This window comes from Schistocerca gregaria, chromosome 3 (genome assembly GCF_023897955.1).
Source record: "Schistocerca gregaria isolate iqSchGreg1 chromosome 3, iqSchGreg1.2, whole genome shotgun sequence".
Lineage (NCBI taxonomy): Eukaryota > Metazoa > Arthropoda > Insecta > Orthoptera > Acrididae > Schistocerca > Schistocerca gregaria.
In genome coordinates this window covers 407,621,035-407,641,994 of record NC_064922.1, presented here as the reverse complement: position 1 = coordinate 407,641,994, position 20,960 = coordinate 407,621,035, and the positions used below count along the sequence as shown (strand labels likewise).

The window sequence follows — 20,960 nt, the reverse complement described above, 5'->3', positions numbered from 1 at the left end:
CTCCTTCTCTCTCACACATTGATAGTGTCTCCTCTGTCTTTCGCAGTCACAGTCTCTCTGCTATTCTCTTTGAGCAAAAGATACGCAATTATGTTCGCCTACTAATGTTTCAGATGAGGAAGGCGTATAAGGATTTAGGCAGCTTGTTGTCCATTATTTTGTCACAGTCTTTTAAAGAGAAATATCCAATTTTTTTGCTTTGGCCGGAGGATCTTCCAGCTAGTGCCCCTGTTTTCCCTATAGCAGCAGGTCAGTAAAGTACACTTTATTGATATGCTTGAACATCTTTGCATACTTTGACCGTCTAAACAACGTATAGTTACACATAATACGAGATTAACGCAAAATCGTATCCCATTGACTTGAGTTCATTTTAAACTAAAGTACTTTACATAAAAGTGCACGACATTTTTAAGCTACACCTACAGTATACCAAAAAAGCGCTGTTTGACTTGCAAGTGCAAAGAACTTCGTACGACTAAATAATATTTTGTATGATTCTTACACCTATAGGTGGCATCATCGAACGGTTTACAGGTCAAGTGAGTCTGTATTGCTGTGAAGTGCTCATTGGCGAAAAAAATGGCAAGTAAAACATATTTTGATGACCTCAGAATCCTTTCAATGAAACCGGAATCCACGTCATCTGGTCACTACGTCAGTTAAAATTACATTTATGCACCTGACCGGAAATTAGATGCATATTTAGTGCATAATTGCGATAACTTAGAAACTCTGAATCTTGGTAAGGGATAATGACGTTAAGAAAGGTTTCAGGGTTCCCTAAGAACACAATCTCAAGAACATATCGTCAAAATTTCGTCGATTTATCACGAATAGAAATATCAGAAATGGTCTTCCCCGCAACTGACATTTTTGCTAGCCTATTATCACGGTTTCTCGGAGTTTTCTAGGGAACTACTCATTAAAAATGGTGCTTTTATAAGCCGCCTAACGCACACCCTATAACATACCTAATGCCAAAGAACCCACGGATTTCCTCAATTTACCTATGCTGGAGGAAGTGTGTAACGTTTAAATTTTGACCCTGTACTGTAGGGCAGATAGAGCATGCCCGTTCTCCTACTAGGTATACAAATGGTTGTAAGGCAAAGAGCTGTACAAAGAAATTGACACCTTATCTGTGTTATTAACAGAACCCGTCACATGATCCCATAAAAAATTAAATTTTCGTATGCGGCTTTTTTGTAACATTTTGGTGCGGTTAGGTCACTATCTTGTCTGCTGCACTTTCAAATACACGCGTCGCCAGTTAACTTAACACAGTGTGCACAGGAAGGCATAATAATTGGCGCCGTTCATTGTTCTGCGCCGACGGATAACGTTTGTAATCTAAAGAGCATGAAGTTATTGCGACGGCCATTGTTCTTGATGCAGATCCTCGAAATATTATGATCGGAATTCCATTAGAGATTGAAGTTAGAGGATATTGCTCCATAAAACACACAATTGGTGCAGACGCCTTTGCAAGACTAATCCCGCTGCCACACAAACATTCTCTTGAATTACCACTGAAAAAAATGTGTACATCGTCAGACACGACACAGCTATGTCTGCAGACATGGCTAACCTGCCTGCCAACACCAGTTTCTCTTTCTTTCTACTCCAATCACCAACAAGATCACCCACTCAAAACGGATTGAAAACCACCCTTCTCGCCAGGTTTCTCAAGAATTTGAGCAATTTCTAAATATCACAGACGTTATAACTACAATAAACAGTCATTATCATGCTATTAGCTTTTTTAAGTAATATTTATTCATTCACACACATTTATTACGCAGTCAAAGTCATTTAACGTTGCTCGTAAATTCAATATAGATTTTTATGGTTACAGACTAAGCTAAAAAGTTTGACACATTTTTAGTCAAATTTAAGGACTTATATTTCACATGGCAGTACAGTAAGACGAAAGCGGCTCTATTTATACATACATATCTTCAGCCCCATACACCGACAGCATAATGGCATAACACTTGCTGAGGGCACATGTGTGGCCTAGTACACAGTCATAGAGGTAATTGCGGTTGGGAAGAGTTTGAAAATGATTGTCGAAGTCATGTAATGGTTGGGAATAAGGAAAGTTTCGATGGACTGTTGATCGTTCGACTTCCGTAAGTTTTCTGATTATAGATAGGTTGTGTTAAGGTTTACGCTGTTCGCCTTAACCAATATCGTATGAGGTCAGAGGTTACATATTTTGGTACCATACCTCTTTTACTGGCTGTTCTTCGTGTAAGTGGCAATGAATAAGTATGTTCTTCATTATGGATGAGTACACTAATGTTCTATGGAGACAAGGGCATTACCATCTTGTGATGTTTGATGCAGAATTATTCAACATCCTCAAAGAACTGCGGCAAATGAGAGTTGTTTCTGCTGACAAATCAATCTGTGTCGACCATATAAGTGCCTTTCAACATAATTAGCAATTTTGCCAAATAGCTAGACTAATCTGCAATATCCAGGACGAACGACCGTCCCTACGAAGATTGGGGAGGAAACTATCGTTCTGCTGGGTCCTACGACACAAGGAAATTCAAGGCACGAATTATCGGAAGCTGCATCCAGGACGGCTCGTTTTGACATTCCCATGGTTCAGTGTGTCGTCCCTCTACATGTTATCAACTTCTTATAGAGCAACTAGCGAAAAAAGTGCCCCATCGAAGCACAAAGAAGTGGAACATGTGGCTCTACATATGACTGTGATAGAAAAATGGGGAAGCAATCCTATTTCAACTTTCCAGACAAAAACTGTTGGTATGCGAACATATTCGGGCTTTTTAATACGAAACATTCTAAATCGTTTTAGCCAATATCTGACTATATTTAAGGTTCATACTCAGAATCTTGCTCGCACTGTCTACAGGGTGTTTCAAAATGAATATACGAGTTTTAAGGCTTTGTAGCATTTATTACGTTTACCTTACAGATACAAATAATACATCAAATCAAAGAGCAACTCAAACAGTTTTGCTTGTTTATCTGTACGCAAAAGGAAGAGAATGGAACAGCCAAGAGTAACTGAAGAACATGGTGAACGAGTGAGAAGCTTTCATGCAGAAATCAGTTCCGATGGATAGTCGTGATTTAGCATTTCCAGTGATGTCTCTATAGAAACCTTTAAGGAGACGCTTACAACTATGTCCTTATCGTCTGCAGTTGTTACAAGCTGTAAAAAGCCTACAGCTTACTGTTCATGTGTGAACTTTGCAACGGAAACGTTGCTGCATGACGATGAAGATATTCTGGATCGTGTCGTCTTCGGTGATAACTTGACATTTCACCTCAGTGAATACTTGTAAGAAAACCTAATTCAGCTGCTCTTTCATTTGATGCATTATTCATAACCGATAACTGAATGCAATAAATGCTACAAAGCCTTACAACCCGTACATTCATCTTGAAACTCCCAGTATATATGTTCACCATACCTGGAAGGCAGAAAAATTCTAGGAGAACCAACTTAAGTTTTGCCCTCTGTTGATGTGTTTGAAATTTCGTTCCAAAATACGCCCTCCGCCAATTTACAGGGTTCCGACACCCCTTTACCTTACGTATGGCATCTACTCATCTGCATTTTTCATTTCCACTGTTTCTTCCCTATTGTTTCCTAGACATCTGTCTCCATCTACTTCTCTATCTCTTTTACTGCTGCTGTCTCTTATTGACCATCAGTTTCTCTTCTCTGTATGGCTTCCATTGTTACTGTCATCATCCCTCTCCCTTTCTATTTTACTGACACTGTCTCTCCTTCACCATCTCTATCTGCTCTCTCTTCCTCTCCGGCTGGCACTGTTTCCTCTCTCTTCCACCATCACTGTGTCTCTGTTACTCTTTTTAAGAAAAAATAGCGCCATTATGTTCTCACGATAGTTTTTTCACGAAGAACACACAATCGCGATTCAGTCAGCTGGTACCCCAGTATTTTGTCAGTTTTTTAAAGAGGAATATATTCACACTTTTGTGCACCGATAGGAGCCTCTTTCAGCTGGTTCCCTTTTTTTCCTGCTGCTTATGTCGAACGATTTTTGTCGGTCAGCAAAGTTTCGACAATTTATTTACATCGTTCGACACATTTATATAGATTGACACCTATGAACGATACATAAGAGTGCACAGTATAAGGATAACACAAAATCGTTTGCTCAGCATTTTTTGTGGATATTTTGTTCATCGATTGGAATTTATCGAAAACATGAGGCTTATGATGTGCACCTTAAGAAAGGAAAAATGTTATGAGAAATATTTCATTGAATTTTAAGTCTTTCCAGTTTTACTTAATTTTTCAACAGTCATTTTAAGTTGTTTCCAGGCATGCTAAGGACATTTTAGCCCCTTTTTTCTCCCTGAAGTATCACTTTGGGAATATTTGTATTGTCGTGAAGTGGCTGTTATACAGAGACGGTGCGTCAAAAGTTTTATTGGTGGAAGAGTCAGACAACATATCACTTTCGCCAACATACCTCTCGGGTAATGATCATGGGGAGAAAATTCGAGAAATTAGAGGAAAAACATAGACTTAAAGCGAATCGTGCTTCCCGCTCGCTATTCGCGAGTGGAACAGCATTGGAGGGCTCAGTTATTAGTACAAAAGGTACCCTCCGCTACACACCGTTAGGTTGCTTTTGGAGTATGATGTTGATCTACATGTTGACTTAAACATAGTGTGATGACCTCAGATCTCTTGTGATGACCGTAGATCTCTAAGTATATGTTCACTGCGTCATTTAAAACTGTATACCGTATATTACCTGCATATTTTAAGTGGATAGGTACCGTAATTTCAACATCTGCGTGTTGGTAACAGATATGAAAAACAGTTTCAAGTTTCCCAGAGAGCATTATCTTAAGAATATATGGTAAACATCTGGACGATTATCCATTACAATACCAGCAAATTATAGAACTGGACATACTCATAATGGGCACGTTTGGTATCCAATCAATACGATATTTTGGCTTTTCTCAGTAGCTGCCTACGAACGAATGGTGTTCCTATCAGCTACCTAAAGTCAGCCCTACACAAAACCTAATGAGAAAGAACCAACCAATTTATTCAATTTGCCTGGGTAGCAGGAAGTGTGCAATGTTTAATTTTTACCCTTGGTAATTTCTGTGTAGGTGAGAGGGCGACTGACTGGTTTAGAAATTTATGTTGTAGCTTCCCACAATCTTTCAATCAGATTCCACTAATTCATGTACCAAATACAACAATGACATAAAATCTCGTATAATGTCAGTGGTAGGTGCTAAATACAAACTTAGCATTATTAAGCGTTAATTTATTCATAAGCAAAGTCGATATTCATACAGTACAAAAATCAAATCGATAATGAGCAAACAACGTTCAAATAAAAAGTGACTGCTTGTTTACTGGCTTTCCGAGTTATACCGCTTGCCGGATAACAAGGCCCTTGCAACGCAGTCACTCTGAACCCTGTTAACTTTAGTTGAGCTGCAAGAAATATAACAACAAAATTCAGTGACTGCACGTCTGACGAATTATCGAAAAACACATGCATTCAACATTCTGCTGGCTCTTTGGCAGTAGACAATGCCACCGCTACAACTCGAACACTGGACTCTTGTGAAGGAGCCGATTCCGCACCTCCTCTCAAACTGACCTTCAAAACTCGGAGTGTTTCTGACAAGACACAACGGCAAGCAACGTCCGAAAAGTCTAACTGAACCCCATAGGGCTAAGCTCAACGTCGCTGCACGAAGCCCTTCGCCGAATCCTTACTTCACCGCCCACATTCGCGGGCTCTTACAGATTCCTGCCAATACACATTAGTCCTCCAATTGTAAAAAGTGCGAAGATGGCTGCTCAAATTCTTTTTGAGCTCCCTGCCACCGAAGACCCAGCCAGGACGACGAATTCTTCGATGGAAATACGGAATCCACCCCCACTTTTAAAAAACACGATTTTTCCGTACCGTCGCCTTGACGTCACCGATTCCTCTAACAAAACGGTCTTCTTGACTTTTCCTCTAGCCTCGTTGCAGAAGTGATGAGAATTAATACCAACAGAGATATGAGGCCAGGTTCACTATTTTAGCCCACCTTGTTCTCTGCGGAAGCGGCCGATGGATATCTGCTGAAATGTTCAAATGTGTGTGAATTACTAAGGAACCAAACTGCTTAGGTCATCGGTCTCTAGACTTACACTCTACTTAAACTAACTTAAACTAACCTATGCTAAGAACAACACAAACACACACATCCATGCCCGAGGGAGGACTCGAATTTTCGAATTTCCGGTGGGAGGGGCCACACAGTCCGTGACAGGACGCCTCAAACCACCGGGCCTTTCCGCTCCGTACAGCTACGGATATATATATATATATATATATATATATATATATATATATATATATATATATATATATAAAACACTTAATTCAGCTCTCCGCAGCCGTTCATTTTCTTTTAATTGATCAGTAGGCAACTCTCATCGCTGTGTCCTGGTGCTAGGTCCGGTCTTTTCAACCGTGTTTTAGAAAGGTTCTTCTTGTAGAAAAAGTAAACGACCAACCAGCTGCAAATTGAAAAACTCCCCTACTGTGGTTTCAATAAACTTTCAGTTTATAACTCAATGGCTGTTTACTATTTCTAAAATAAGTTTTTAATCCACAATTCCCGCTCCAATCAGGTACAAGCTTTTTAGAAAGGTGCAAGAACTCCTGGCCAATGCATCACCAACTTCATAGTATGAAATTAAGAAAATTATATATTCTGTAATAAATAAAAACTGATCTGGCTTTGATCGGTTTCCAACGGAGCAGTAGGGATTTTCCCTATATAATACCGCAGCCTTATCTAAAATATTTAATGCATCACTAACTCTAATTATTTTTCCAGAGAGACTGGAACATGTCGTTGTTAAACCCCACTTGAAGATGATTGCTAAGACAGATGCCAGTGACCACTGAATTGTTTCACTTCTGTCGTCGTTTTCGAAAAAATTTTTACGAGATGAAGTGTTCTGAAATACCATCTCAGCAACAAAAATATAATTAGCAAATGACAGTTTGGGTATCAGAAGAGTTTTTCTACTCAGAATTCCGTTTACATGTTCATTCACGAAACTTTAAAAACATTAAATAATAAAGTAGCGTCTGATGGTATTGTCTTCATGGCATCTAGAGGACCAGTTTCAACTCTGGAATGACTCCGCCCGGAGTGCACACGGAATTCACAATGGGTTTATACCTTCCTTGGCAGCAGTGCATCTAAGGGGCGTTATAATTACCGAACGTTGGAGCTCCCAAATACCAATAAATGTGTGTGAAAACTTATGGGACCTAGCTGCTAAGGTCATCAGTCCCTAAGCTTATACACTATTTAACCTAAATTATCCTAAGGACAAACACACACACCCACGCCCGAGCGAGGACTCGAACCTCAGCCGGGACCAGACGCACAGTCCAAGACTGTAGTGCATGAGACCACTCGGCTATTCCCGCGTGGCTCCAAATACCAGTAATCCGACCCACTGTGAATACCTGAATCTAGGAGGCTGAGAGGCTTCCTCTGGATCAGTACAAGCGACTGCATCTTACTGAGGGATAATATCAGCCACACACACAAGCCTTGAACCTGTTTGTCAGACTAAAACTGTGAGGCTTTACGCTCGCTTTAAAAAAAATGGCTCTAAGCCCTATGGTACTTAACATCTGAGGTCACCAGTCACCTAGACTTAGAACTGCTGAAACCTAACTAACCTAAGGACATCACAGCCCCCAGGAAGTTTTTCTCAGCCTGCCACTTCCTAAAGTGACAAACTCGACAATATGTGAGGAGTCAGTATCAAAGCGAGCACTAACTAGGCTGGTAGCCAGTGTGGACCGACCAGCAGACTCGTGGGTCATGCTGGATGTCCATTGGATCTTCACAACTGGCCCACAACAGTAATGTCCACCCACTGCAGCCTCAAGCTATGTAAATGAATCCAAAACAATATGGAGCTGAGAGCGCGGTGTCACCAACCCGGCTCACATCGACACAGAGCAGTCACAGTCTCTATCCATACTAATGTCTGTAAAACGTACACTACACAGACAACCGATATCGACACGCACTACGAAACTCTAATGTAGACGCTGATCAAGACGCAAGCATTGTGTGTAATAAATTAGATTAACACGCAGAGATTCAAGAACTTAAGTGCCAAAACAACGGGTGAGACTAAATAATTCGCTCCAGATTAGGAAATCTTATTATGTAAAAATCGATTTACTTTTCGACACAAACGACAACAAAGAACTGTGCCCATAAAATATTAAACTAACACAGATGAAACTATATAACTCGCTCGTGGATAGGAACTCGTAAAATGTCATAACTCGGCTACTTCGCTGTTGGTGCTCTGCCTTGGCCGGTGGCTGCTGCCTGACTGCCTGCCTGCCTGACTACCTCCATCAAGTGATCTCCAACTTATAAAACAAACGAACAAACGACTGTCGACACACGCTACGAAACTTTACTGTAGACACTGACGACACCGCAAGCAGTGTGTCTATTAAAGGAGATTAACAAGCAGAGATTCAAAAACTAAACTACCAAAAGAACAGGTGAGACTAAATAATTCGCTTCTGGTTAGGAACTTTCAATATGTAACAAAGTCGGGTTACTTTCCGACACAAACGAAAACGCGAAAACCTTGTCTTTTAAATATAGAATTAATACGCATACATTCTTAAATTATTCTACCAGAGTACACAGATGAAATTATTTAAATCGATTCTAGTGAGGAACTTCTAAAATTCACAAAATCGGTTGCTTCCCTGTTGTTGCTGTTTGTCAGCCGGCGGCTGCTGCCTGGGTAAGTGGTAAAAAACTTTAGTTGCAGTGTTGTGCTTTCTCATTTGTGATAAAGTCATGCTTGGTGTAGGGTAATGACAGTCGTTTTTTCTTCTGGTTTCGTGATTATGTATATCATTGTTCCTTTTGAACTACTTTGTATAACTGGCAGCAGACTTCACGAGGGAGAAATATGCTATGAAACAGTAGTCAGAATGACCAACGTCTTAGATTTCTATAAGAAGGTCATGTGTGAGCATGACATACTATTCTTACAGCATGATTTTGAGAAATGGAAACTTTCTTTCTGAAAGATGAGCTACCCTAGAACATTATCCGATATGAAATTATTCAGTGAAAATATGTAAAATACGCCACCTTACTGATTAGCCTCTTCCAAATATTTCCGGTAATTCTAACTGTAAATGTGGCTGGATTGAGTTGTTTTAGTAGTACCAAAATGCGTTTTTCTCACTTAAGATTCTCACCAATATAGATCGCTAAGACTTCTCTATTTATTATTTCCTTTCCACGTGTTACACTTGTCACTGGTGTAGTAACCCTAGATCTGCAGAAATGAATATGTTGTGCCTTTTTAAATTTGATGGTGAGGTAATCGCAGAAAGCCAATCAGTGATGCTTTTAACTACATACTAGTGTCATTTGCAATGTACATTAATTCTGCTTTTTGTATATTACGTGGAAGATCGTTTACGTATACGGGGAACAATAGAAATAGTAAGTTTACAGCAACAGACTTAATAAATACATAGCAATTTAATTTGTAAGTACAACTTACTGAACTCGTTTGCTTACATATGAAATTACCCATTGGTTGACTGCACTAACAGTCCCAAATAACTCCAATTTATATAGGAGAATACTGTGATTCACACAGTCAAACGCCTTAGATATGCCAGCCGCAGGTGGTTGTCCAGGTTGGTACCAATGATGTGTATCACTCTGGATCGGAAGAGAAACTCTCTGCTTTTGAGCGGCTATCATAAGTGGTAGAGGCTGCCAGTCTTGCTTGCCAGATGAAAGGAGGGCTCACAATATGCAGCATTGTCGACAGGACCGATTGCAGACCTCTGGTACAGAGCCATGAAAAGGGGGCTCAGACGGTTCTGCGACCGTGTAGGTTACAGATTCCACGATTTGCGCCATAGGGCGGTGGGGTTTCGGGTTCTGATAAATAGGTCAGGAGTCCATTAAATGCAGGATACTGCCACGTGGGTAGCGGGGGCTGTGTGGTGTACACCGCGCAGGTCTCGAGCAAACAAATAAAGGGCTTCAGACTCGAAGAGTGCAGGTCGAACACAGGAAGAATGCAGATCTAGGAAACGTTGGTACAACAGCTGTAAATTGTCGTAGCTGTGTTTGGAAAGTGCCTGAGTTCCAAGTGGTAACAGAATGAACTGATGCTCAAATCGTTACCGGCACTGAAAGCTGGCTAAAGCCAGAGATAAGTTCAGCTAAAATTTATTGAATTGCCGGCCGTAGCCTGCTTTGTAGCACGAAGCCTATCTAACTAGACCTGCGTCTTTTACACTCTTCTACCCTTTGAAGAATTCAACCCACTGAATTCCCCCTGAAGTTGGAAGTTGTTAACTCCTTGCAGTTCAGTGTAGACATTAGTCTTAGACTCACTACCTCTATAAGAGATAATTTGTAATATATCTAAAGCTATAAATGTGTCAAGGAAACTAGCACTAATCTAGCATGCACCAGAGATCCAATATGACAATGGCACTACACACTTTTGAGTCCCTTTTCGTGGTTTACTCGCTGCTACCTGCAGCACTCAAGAAACATGAAGCTGCCTCGGTGAGGATACGAAAACTCTCGTCCGGCCCCTATGTTAGGTTTTTCCACTTTGGTAGCAGTGCCTAACCATAGCCTAAAAATAAGAGTGTGGGGATCCATGGGGCATCCTAAAACACTAATCCTAGCAATACTGCGAACCTATGTCGTCAATCTTTTCCATGTGTTATCTTGCTCGACTCTATAATTTTCTTTAAAAACGTATCACTCACCTTCTTTGATGTATCTGCCGGCAGCGTAGTGCTGTGCGGCAAGCCTAGGAGAGTCATGCTCGCCCCTTATGCATGAATGATATGAGGCTTTTAATAGCTGTGTGCGTTTTTCCAACTGGGCTTTTAACTAGACATGTATACTTGTGGAGTGCCTTTTATGCTTTTACTTCATGTAATGTAACATGTGCAACTTTAAAACAAGTTCCATAAGATATCGGGAAGGCAGTGTAAGACTGTTGAAACTGGTCTCTTGGAAGAATAAAAGTGTCTACACTGTGATCGTGGCGCAAAAAGTGTGTTCTTCATTTAAAGTTATTCTATTCGCTGCTATGGCTATGTGGACTCTCAGTTCACCAAACGTTGGAGGGAGGTCATGCACTTAGACTCAATCATTCATAAAATAAAGAAATATCAAGCGTCATTGGAGGCCAAAGATGCAATGAGATTTCTCCTGTGGGTAATCCATCGATGACGAGCTCATTATTAAGAAATGGTCCAACATAGACTGCCGAAAGTAAAACGTCTGTTGTTGGTGTGTTCTTACCAGTCTCGTCGCCACGCACATTGGAAAGCGAACGAGCCAGTGTCGAGACTGGTGCACTTTAGAGACGCCCTAGTGGCAACCACAAGAACCGACGGTTACAACTGATACTTAACGTTAAAACGTACCGCGCCTGTGGGGGCAAGTATGGCATCGCTATGTTCCTGCAGTCTCCCTCGAGAAACAGGCTATCTATTTCACGTTTTAACCAATCCCTTGGTATGGGACAATTTCACAACAAAATGCAGAAAATTTGGCTTTGTTTGTTTGTCTGGGTGCGTAATCAGAAACAGAAAAAACGCCAGTCTCCGTCGTTTCTATCAGTTTTCTTTGGAGAAACAGCATCCATGAAGAACTTGTTTCATTGCTCTATTAACAATTCCTTGTTACTTTGTAAAGAGACCATCAGATTAAACCGAAATTCGTTATACCGAATAAAAGGCCAGAGGCCACTTGAGAGTAACAGTTAAAGCTACATATAAATTATTTATTTTTTAACTTCTACTTTTTTATAGATATCTGATCACATAATGAATAACTTTTCTTTGTAAGAAAACTTCTTCGTTCGTAGAACAGTGAGGATTAACCATGGAAACTGTGAGTACCTTTCTGTATTAACTCAAATGGAAAATTAGTATGGATACCTAGAGGTTTCCTTTTTTTTTTTTTTTTTTTTTTTTTACTGACTTCTCTTGTTCAATCAGTCAAGATAAATGTGGGATCCTTTTCCCAGATACACAAATTGTATGTTCAAGATCGACAGAAGCATTTAAACAACAACCTTCATAATTACATTTCGTCTGCTTAGGGAAAAGTAATTTAAATATGAAATCATAGGAAGATAGTTGTGCGTGTCTGTAGGAATATTCCAAGTACATCCTAAGGAGCAGCCAAGCCAAAACTTTGCGATCTCATCGAATCTTTGATCAGCATATGAGATTGTGTTGTGTCATTCTCTTCGGAATAACGTACTAGCCGTTAAGATGATAATTTACTGTGTTACGTAACCACAAGGTGGACGGTTAATCGTGTGACAGTGGAATGTAGCCACAGCTATGAGCTCATATAGTGGAGATGTTTATGAAACGAGTACTTATAAAAACGAAGGGCCGGTTGTAGCTCACGCTTCGCGGAAAGCTGTTGACCTTGAGCTCATGGGCTGTCACGACAACAAGTTGCTGCGTCATTACAGTTCAGCTGACCGCGGCATGAGGATGTGGCTGGCTCTGCTCTATGCTACTACACTTTTTATCGATCCATCTTCTGGTGGGGAGAGCATGGAATATTCCATAAGCCAACATGCTTATCCTGAACATAGTGTCGACACACCCATTAGATGTCCCGACGGGTATACCGACGTCAACGGAAAATGCGTGAAGAAAATTGAGTTAATGAAGGTAAGGTCATACTATCTTCGATACTTTCTTTTTCCTAATTTCTTCTTTTTTAAACTGTTAAGCAGCTGTACTGTGGTCTTGTGGTCGAAGACTGATTTGATGCGGCTCTCCTCTTTAGTCCATCCTGCGCACATATCTTCATCCCAGCATTAATATGGCAACCAAGCTGCTTATTGTATTCAGAAGTTGGTCTCCCTCAGCACTGTTTATGCGCTTCATTTTTCAACATTGCAAAACTGAAGTGTCCTTCAGGCTTCAGCATAGATACCGGGTGGTTATGGTTAATGTGCAGCTAGTCACGGAGTTCCATTGTGTGCTGCAATTCATGGATGGGAGTCACACTTGGTAGGTACGCTAATGTGATAATGTGGAACCAATTTGTGCATTAGAATTTCTAAACAGTTTCGCTGCCATGCGATAATTACAGCCCACACTGGAACTTTAGGGTAGCTGCACTTTAATTACAACCACCTCATACAACCAACTGATCCCCTCTCTCAGTCATACTGTGTCATAAATTTTTTCACTCCAGTTTGATTCAGTACCTCCATATTAGGTTCTTGATCTACCCATCAAATCTTAAGTGTTCTTTTGTAGATCCACATTTCCAAAGCTTGTGCTCACATTTTATCCTAAATATTTGTCTTTTATGTTTTACTCCCACATACAACGCAGAAAAATACCTTCAGCGAAAGACTTCATACCACATTTATACCCGATGTTGACAAATTTACGTTTTTGAGATATGCTTTTCTAGTTATTTTCAGTCTTTCATTTCATAATGAAGTTCTCTCAGAATCGCCTGGTTTAATTCGACTGTATTCTATTACCTCTAATTTATTTTTTTAATGTTCATCTTATGTCATATTACCAAGGCAATGTCCATGTTATATACCAAATCTTCTTTGCTTCCACTAACTGGATTACAGTATCGTCAATCAAATTCAGAGTTGTAAACGCTGCTCCTTGATCTTTAATTCCCGTTTAAAAAATCTCCATAGGTGTCTTTACAGACTGCTCAAATTATGGATTTAATGACATCGACCATGGGCTATAATTCGTTCTCACTTCTTTCTCTGTTTCTTGCTTGATTCCATTTACTGCTTGCTCAGTACTCAGTTTGAATAACGTTGGATGTAGGTTACAATCCTTTTTGCTCCATTCTCAATTACTGCTTCCATTTGATGCTTTCGACTCTTTTAATGGCCGTTTAATTTCTGTACATGCCTTAGATAACATTTTACTGCCTTTATTTTATCACTGCGACCATAATAATTTCGAAGAGCGTAATTTGGTCAACATTATAAAAAACTTTCTCTATCTAGAAATTCTATTAACGGAGGTTTGTCTGTCGTCAACCTATCTTCTACAATAAGTGGAGCCAGTATTGCCTTCTTTGAAATAGGAATTATTACATTCCTTTCGAAGTCTGAGGGCAATTCTCCAGTCTCGTGTATCACACACTAAATGTGGATTAATTTTGCCGTGGTTGTTCTCCCAGAAGTTGAATAATTCTGAGGGAATGTCGTGTATTTCTGGGGCTTTGTTTCGACTTAATTGTCTCATTGCTCTGTGAGAATCTTCCCGCAGTATTATACCACAGATATCGTATTTATCTAACTGCTGCTTCCTTTCTAAATTATAATTTACAAGTTTAAGATATCGATAAATAAATTGTTAGAGAGATGTAGAGATCGAAAAAGAGAAACAGAGAAATAAAGAGAGAAGGAGAGGATGAGAGAATTAGAGAGAGCCCTCAGTTTTGACATGTGGTCTTTTGTTGCATACACGAAGAAAAGAAGTGAATAAATATGAAAACAATGCACGTGCTTATAAACAAATTAGAGGAAATCTCGTGGTATAATTGTGTAATGCGCGATATTAAGAAAAGGACACCCTGAGGTGTATAGTTAAACCTAACACTGTTTAATTTTACCACATAAGTGAAATGAACTACATAGAAGACGGCCTAAGTGGCCATGCGGTTCTAGGCGCTGCAGTCTGGAACCGCGAGACGGCATCAATTTTAAATTCCACGGCACAGGAAGACAGAAGACACATAAATGGCGATATATAATAGAGGACTCGAATGTCTACCCGAAATTTATCGGAAGAGAATATTTTTACAATGGGCAGTTACGCCAGTGGCAACCTCTCGCAAATCTTTCAAGGGAAGACAGCAAGAGATCAAAGTACTCCCTGAGTAAAATATAATGTTGAGCTGTCATCTCCTCCAACATTTCCCTTCCAGTCCGCATCCCCATTCCCTACCCTTTCTCTCCTTCCCCATAACTTCTAAGTCACGTCCCATTCCGTCCACTCTACTCTCTCCACCTACCTGAGCCACATCCCTTTCTCAAAAATAGGCTAGTCAGAGAGTATTTAAGCCCAATCACATATTTAGGTCTGCCTATGACAGAAAAGTCTTTTACGGTCCGACCTAATTTGTCAACTTTTCTTTAAACAACACCACTTTCTTGGAAGAAGCCCAAACAAAGAGCATCTATGCCAAGGAATTGTACTCTTTCGATAACAGATCAGTACTTTGCTGTCCGGTGACATTTCTCAACTGCTTCTCAAGCCAAGCACCCTTTGGAACTGGGCCAACCAGGGAGATTCCAAGCACACAAATTTAGCTCTTTCAATAATGGCCCAGTACTTTACTGTCCAATCACATTTCACAGCTCCATCGTAAACTGCTTCCTTTTCTTGGACCTAGGCAAATTAGACAGCTTCTAAATCAATTGCCTTAAACACCTCCAGATCACAGCTCACTGTTTTCCTGCACATTTATATTATTCAACTGCTTCCTAACCCACAATCCTTTTTGGAAATAGAACAATCAGAGATTTTCCGGTGGCAGGCACTGTCGATGGGGCATGACGTCATTCTCGTCCGATGGTGCTTAATTGTCCTCCTTGCTGGTTGTACCTGTCAGGTACTTTGTTTGTCTGTCTTACATGCAGATTTAAACCAGATTGAAAGTCATGGCCGCGCGGGATTAGCCGAGGGGTCAGGGGTGCTGCAGTAATGGACTGTGTGGCTGGTCCCAGCGGAGGTTGGAGTCCTCCCTCTGGCGTGGGTGGGTGTGTTTGTCGTTAGGATAATTTAGGCTAAGTAGTGGGTAAACTTAGGTACTGATAACCTTAGTAGTTAAGTCCCATAGGATTTCACACACCATCTGAACTTTTTTGTTTTTTGTTTTTTTGTTTTTGTTTTTTTGATAGTCATGGATCCAAAGCAAACACTGAGATATGTCGCTCGTAATATACATTACTGGGGGGGGGGGAGCGGAGGGGGAAGGTAGTACTCTTCGAAAGCCGCTGTCGATTTTGATGCTATGACGGCATATGCCACCTGGGGGATAGTAGATGTAATTATAATGGTTTCAACGTCGTCCTCCAACAAAGAGCGTTATAGTACAGCTTCAAGAGCGCCATTTGTATCTAATAGGAATGCTCACAGCCAGAAGGTTCAGTGTGGTACAAGCGTGTGCAGAAAGCAGGGAACCATGTCAGGGAACTCACTGTCATTCCTACAGCCAACTGAGAGAGTTTGTAAAGGCGTCACACGATGGCCTTCCGAGTGGTGAGATGATCCTTTCGGAGAATCACAACATAAGTTTGATATGTTGTGTAAGTTGTGCAATGATGTTGTTTCGGTTGTTACGTAAACATTATCACATTATCACACCTGTAGATGAGGTTTTGGCCATCCACGTAGCAAAGAATCCCGCCAGGATTGTCGTGTTGGAAGAGCATCAGTGGCAGATAGTACAGCTGCCACAGCACAGATCAGAGAGCTTATTAGCCCAGACTCGTAGAGGTGAACTGTCGGGCAAAAGAAAAGACGAAGAAAATTACTGTTCTCACCAACTTCAACTTCAAGCATTAGTCTCGGGTTTCAAAGATCCCATTCAATAGTTTTTACTTCGTTGTCAGGTAAACTGATGTCCTTCATTTTCGATGCGAACAGGCACTATAATCCGTGTACAAATTTATTTGGGTTATTACAGCGGGCATAGCCGATATGTGCTGATGATTCGATGGAGGCTGTCTGTAGTGGTATTCTCTCTTTCCTTGTTCGTTTTCATACAGATATGTATTTCATCGTCTCCCAATGATGATGCAGCGCTTTCCCTATTGCAGGCTTAATGATGTTGGTATTCTTGAAGCCTCCGTTGCTGGTCTGCAGGAAAGATAGTTCTCTCTATTCGGCCGCGCGGGTTAGCCACGTTGTCTCATGCGCCTTGCCAGGGTCCGCGCGGCTCACCCCGTCGGAGGTTCGAGTCCTCCCTCGGGCATTGGTGTGTGTGTTGTCCCTAGAGTAAGTTAGTTTAAGCTAGATTAATTAGTGTGTAATCCTAGGGACAGATGACTTCAGCAGTTTGGTCTCATAGGAACTTACCACCATTTCTCTATTATTATTGGAATCCCTGAAGATTTTGAAATAATTTTGAAGTTCTGGTGCTGTGAAGTTTTTTTATATTGGGTTTAATTTTAAACAATGTATTGTACAATCTTCTAGTTACTGTGTATCTTATGACATGACTCACTTATGAACCTCCATCGACAGCTACCAGCATATCACCAATCATCCACACTTTTGTTATGAATCAAGGTTTTCATTAGTGAAGAAACAGGCTTAAATGCTTTTTCTAGTACAGATTTAGTTCCTGCCATCTTATTTTACAACAACAGTAGTTACTTGTGGATATTTCAGAAGCCAATATGTGCCTAAAGATATGTGTGCTGACCTTGTAAGCACCTCGCACCGATGTCAGTATAATGATCTAGTTGGATTCACATCGTATTTTAAAGTATTACGAGCAAAAATATGAAGTTGCAACCATTTCCACAGGTAACTCTATAACATGTTTTACTTTCGCTGTATTTGAAAGTATTTATGAGCTTAATGTTAAATGTTTCGTTGTTATTGATGCTATGGTCTTCACTCGGAAGACTGGTTTGTTTCAGCTACACTTTCCTGTGCGAGCCCCTTCAGCTCCAGATAACTACTGCAACATGACGTCCTTCTGTATTTGCTTACTGTATTCATCTCTTGGTCCCCCTCTGTGATTTTTACCATCTACATTTCCTCCAATACTAAACTGGTGATCCACTGATATCACAGAATGTGTCCTATCAACTGATCTCATCTTTCCGTCAATTTGTGGCTAGAATTTCTTTCCTTTCAGTTCTGGTTCAAATGGCTCTGAGCACTATGGGACTCAACTGCTGTGGTCATTAGTCCCCTAGAACTTAGAACTACTTAAATCTAACTAACCTAAGGACATCACACACATCCATGCCCGAGGCAGGATTCGAACCTGCGACCGTAGCAGTCGCACGGTTCCGGACTGCGCGCCTAGAACCGCAAGACCACCTCGGCCGGCTCTCAGTTCTGTTAGTCATCTTTTCATTAGATACTCTGAAAGAATTACAATGTCATCGGTAAACCTCAAAGTTTTTGTTTCGTTTCCCTAAACTTTAATTTCTACTTCAATTTTTCTTTCGTTTCCTTTATTGCTTGTTCGATGTACAGATGGAACAATATGGGGATAGGCTACAACCCTGTCTCAGTCCCTTTTCAACCATTGCTTCCATTCCACGCCCCTCAACTCCTATAACTGCTGTACAAGTTGCAAATAAGCTGTCGCTCCCTCTATTTTAGTCCTGGTACCTTCAGAATTTTAGAGAGAGTTCCACTCAAAATTGTCAAAACCTTTCTCTAAGTCTACAAATGCTGTAAACGTTGGTTTCCATTTCCTTAACCTACCTCCTAAGATAATTAGTTGTGTCAGTACTGTCTCTCGTGATCCCACATTTCTCCGGAACTCAAACTGATCTCCCCGGAGGTTGGCCTCTACAAGTTATTACATTATTTCGTATTTTGAAACCATGACTTATTAAACTGATAGCTCGATAATTTTCATACATGTCAGCACCTGTTATCTTTGGAAATGGTATTACTGCATTCTTATTGATGACTGAGGGCATTTCTCGTGTCTCGTGTATCTTGCACACCAGATGTGATGGTTTTGTAATGGCTGTCTCTCCCAAGGCTACCAGTTATTCTGACGGTATATCGTCATTACTGTGCCTTGTGTAACTTAGATCCCTCAGAGCTCCGTCAAATTCTTCACACAGTATCATATCTCCCACCCCATCTTCATCTCGGTCCATTTCTCGTTGCATAATCTTGCTTTCAAGTGTATGTCCCTTGTGTAAACAGTCTTTATACTCTTACCACCTTACAGCTTTACCTTCTTTGCTTAGGACTGGTTTCCCATCTCAGCTCTTAATTTTCACACAGTTGCTTCTCTTTTTTTCAAAGACCTCCTCAATTTTCCTGTTCGCGGTATCTTTCTTTCCCCTAGCGAAATACGATTACGATTATAAATCCTTACATTTGTCCTGTATGCAATCCTCCTTACCCATTTTGTACGTCCTGTCAGTGTGATTTCTTAAACGTTTTTTATTCCCCTTCACCTATTTCACTTGTTGCATTTTTATACCTTGTCCTTTCGTCAATTAAATTCAGTACCTCTTGTATAATTCAAGGATTTCTCTTCGGCCTTGTCTTACCTTTTTGACTCTCTGCTACCTTCACTATTTCATCTCTTAAAGCTATCCATTCATCTTATACTGTATTCCATTACTCTATTCTAGTCAACCGCTACCTAATGCGCCATCTGAAACGTTCAGCAACGTCTGGTTCTTTCAACTTATCCAGGCCTCATCTCCTTAAATTCCTACCGTTTTCTAATTTCTTTTGTTTTAACCTATAGTTCATAAGGTATTAATTGTTGTCAGAACCCACGTCTCTCCCTGTAAAAGTCTGGTTTCGGAATCTCTGTCTTACCATTATTTAATCAATCCGAAACCTTCCAGTGCCTGCAGGTCTCTTCCGCCTATACAACCTTCTTCTATGATTCTTAAACGATATGTTAGCAACGATTAAATTATGCTCAGTGCAAAATTCTACCACGTGGTTTCCTCTTTCATTCCTTACCCGAATTCCACTTTCACCTACTGCTTTTCCTTTTCTTCCTTTTCCTACTTTCGGATTCCCGACCCCAGTCAGTATTAAATTTTCGTCTCCCTGAAATATCTGAACAATTTCCTTTATCCCACCATAGATTTCTTCATCATCTGCGGAGCTAATTCGATATGAATTTCTACTACTGTGGTGGATGTGGGCTTTTTGTCTATCTTGGCTACAATAATGTGTTTACTAAGTGCTCATAGCAGAGCACTCGCATTCCTATCTTTTTATTCATTACTAAACCTACTCCAGCATTACCCCTATTTAAATTTACATTTATGACTTTGTGTACACCTTACCAGAAGCCCTGCTCATCTAGCCGCTGGACTGCACTAATTCCCACCATATCTAACTTCAACCAATCGATTTCAATTTTTAAATTTTCTAACCTACATGACCAATTAAGGGATCTAACATTCCACCCTCTGATCCGTAGAATGCCAGTTTTATTTCTCCTGATGACGACATCCTCCTGAGTAGTCCCTGCCAAGAGAGTCAAAAGGTGAACTATTTCACCTCCAGAATATTTCTCTCAAGAAGCTGTCATTATCATTGAACCATACAGTAGAGCTACATGCCCTCGAGAAAGTCACGGCTGTAGTTTCCATGTGCTTTCAATCGTTGACAGTACCAGCCCAGTAAGGCCGTTTTGGTTGATGTTGCAAGGCCTGATCAGTCAAACATCCAATCTGTTGCCCTACAGTTACTTAAAAGGCTGTTGCCCAATGTCAGGATCCAGAGGTTTGTTGGGACTTTTGTCAGAATCCTCCTGTTGTGGTTGCACCTATGGTGCAGCCACCCTGTCGATGGCAAGGTCCATGGTTCATTTTCGGGAGCATTTTGTTAACTTACTATACACTACTGTTTTTCTGTATTGTATGTAAAATATTCTGAACTTTTATGATTATGTTGTCTGCAGTTGGATTGGGGGGGGGGGGAGGCGCAGAAGAGCATCTATTACTGTAAATAATAATCCAGGAACAGTAGATACTACAATGGAACATTATTCACCTGAAGATATTTAGAAATTCTTCACTAATGCTTAACTTCACCAACCAGCATTTGAAGACAGCACAAACTTCTGATTAATGTGGGTTTCTGTTCTTACTTCAC

General features: G+C 40.5%; 1 long non-coding RNA gene across 2 annotated transcripts in view; it reads left to right on the top strand.

Moving 5' to 3' along the window:
* LOC126354300 (uncharacterized) overlaps positions 1-20,960 on the top strand; it is a 132,110-nt gene that overhangs the window by 17,561 nt on the left and 93,589 nt on the right. Inside the window, exon 1 of one of the 2 annotated variants that reach the window (XR_007565294.1) lies at positions 12,580-12,800. The exons of the other annotated variant lie outside the window; for it this stretch is intronic. This is a non-coding gene — a long non-coding RNA (uncharacterized LOC126354300). Of the gene's footprint in view, positions 1-12,579; positions 12,801-20,960 lie in introns of those variants that run through there. 2 annotated transcript variants of the gene reach the window in all.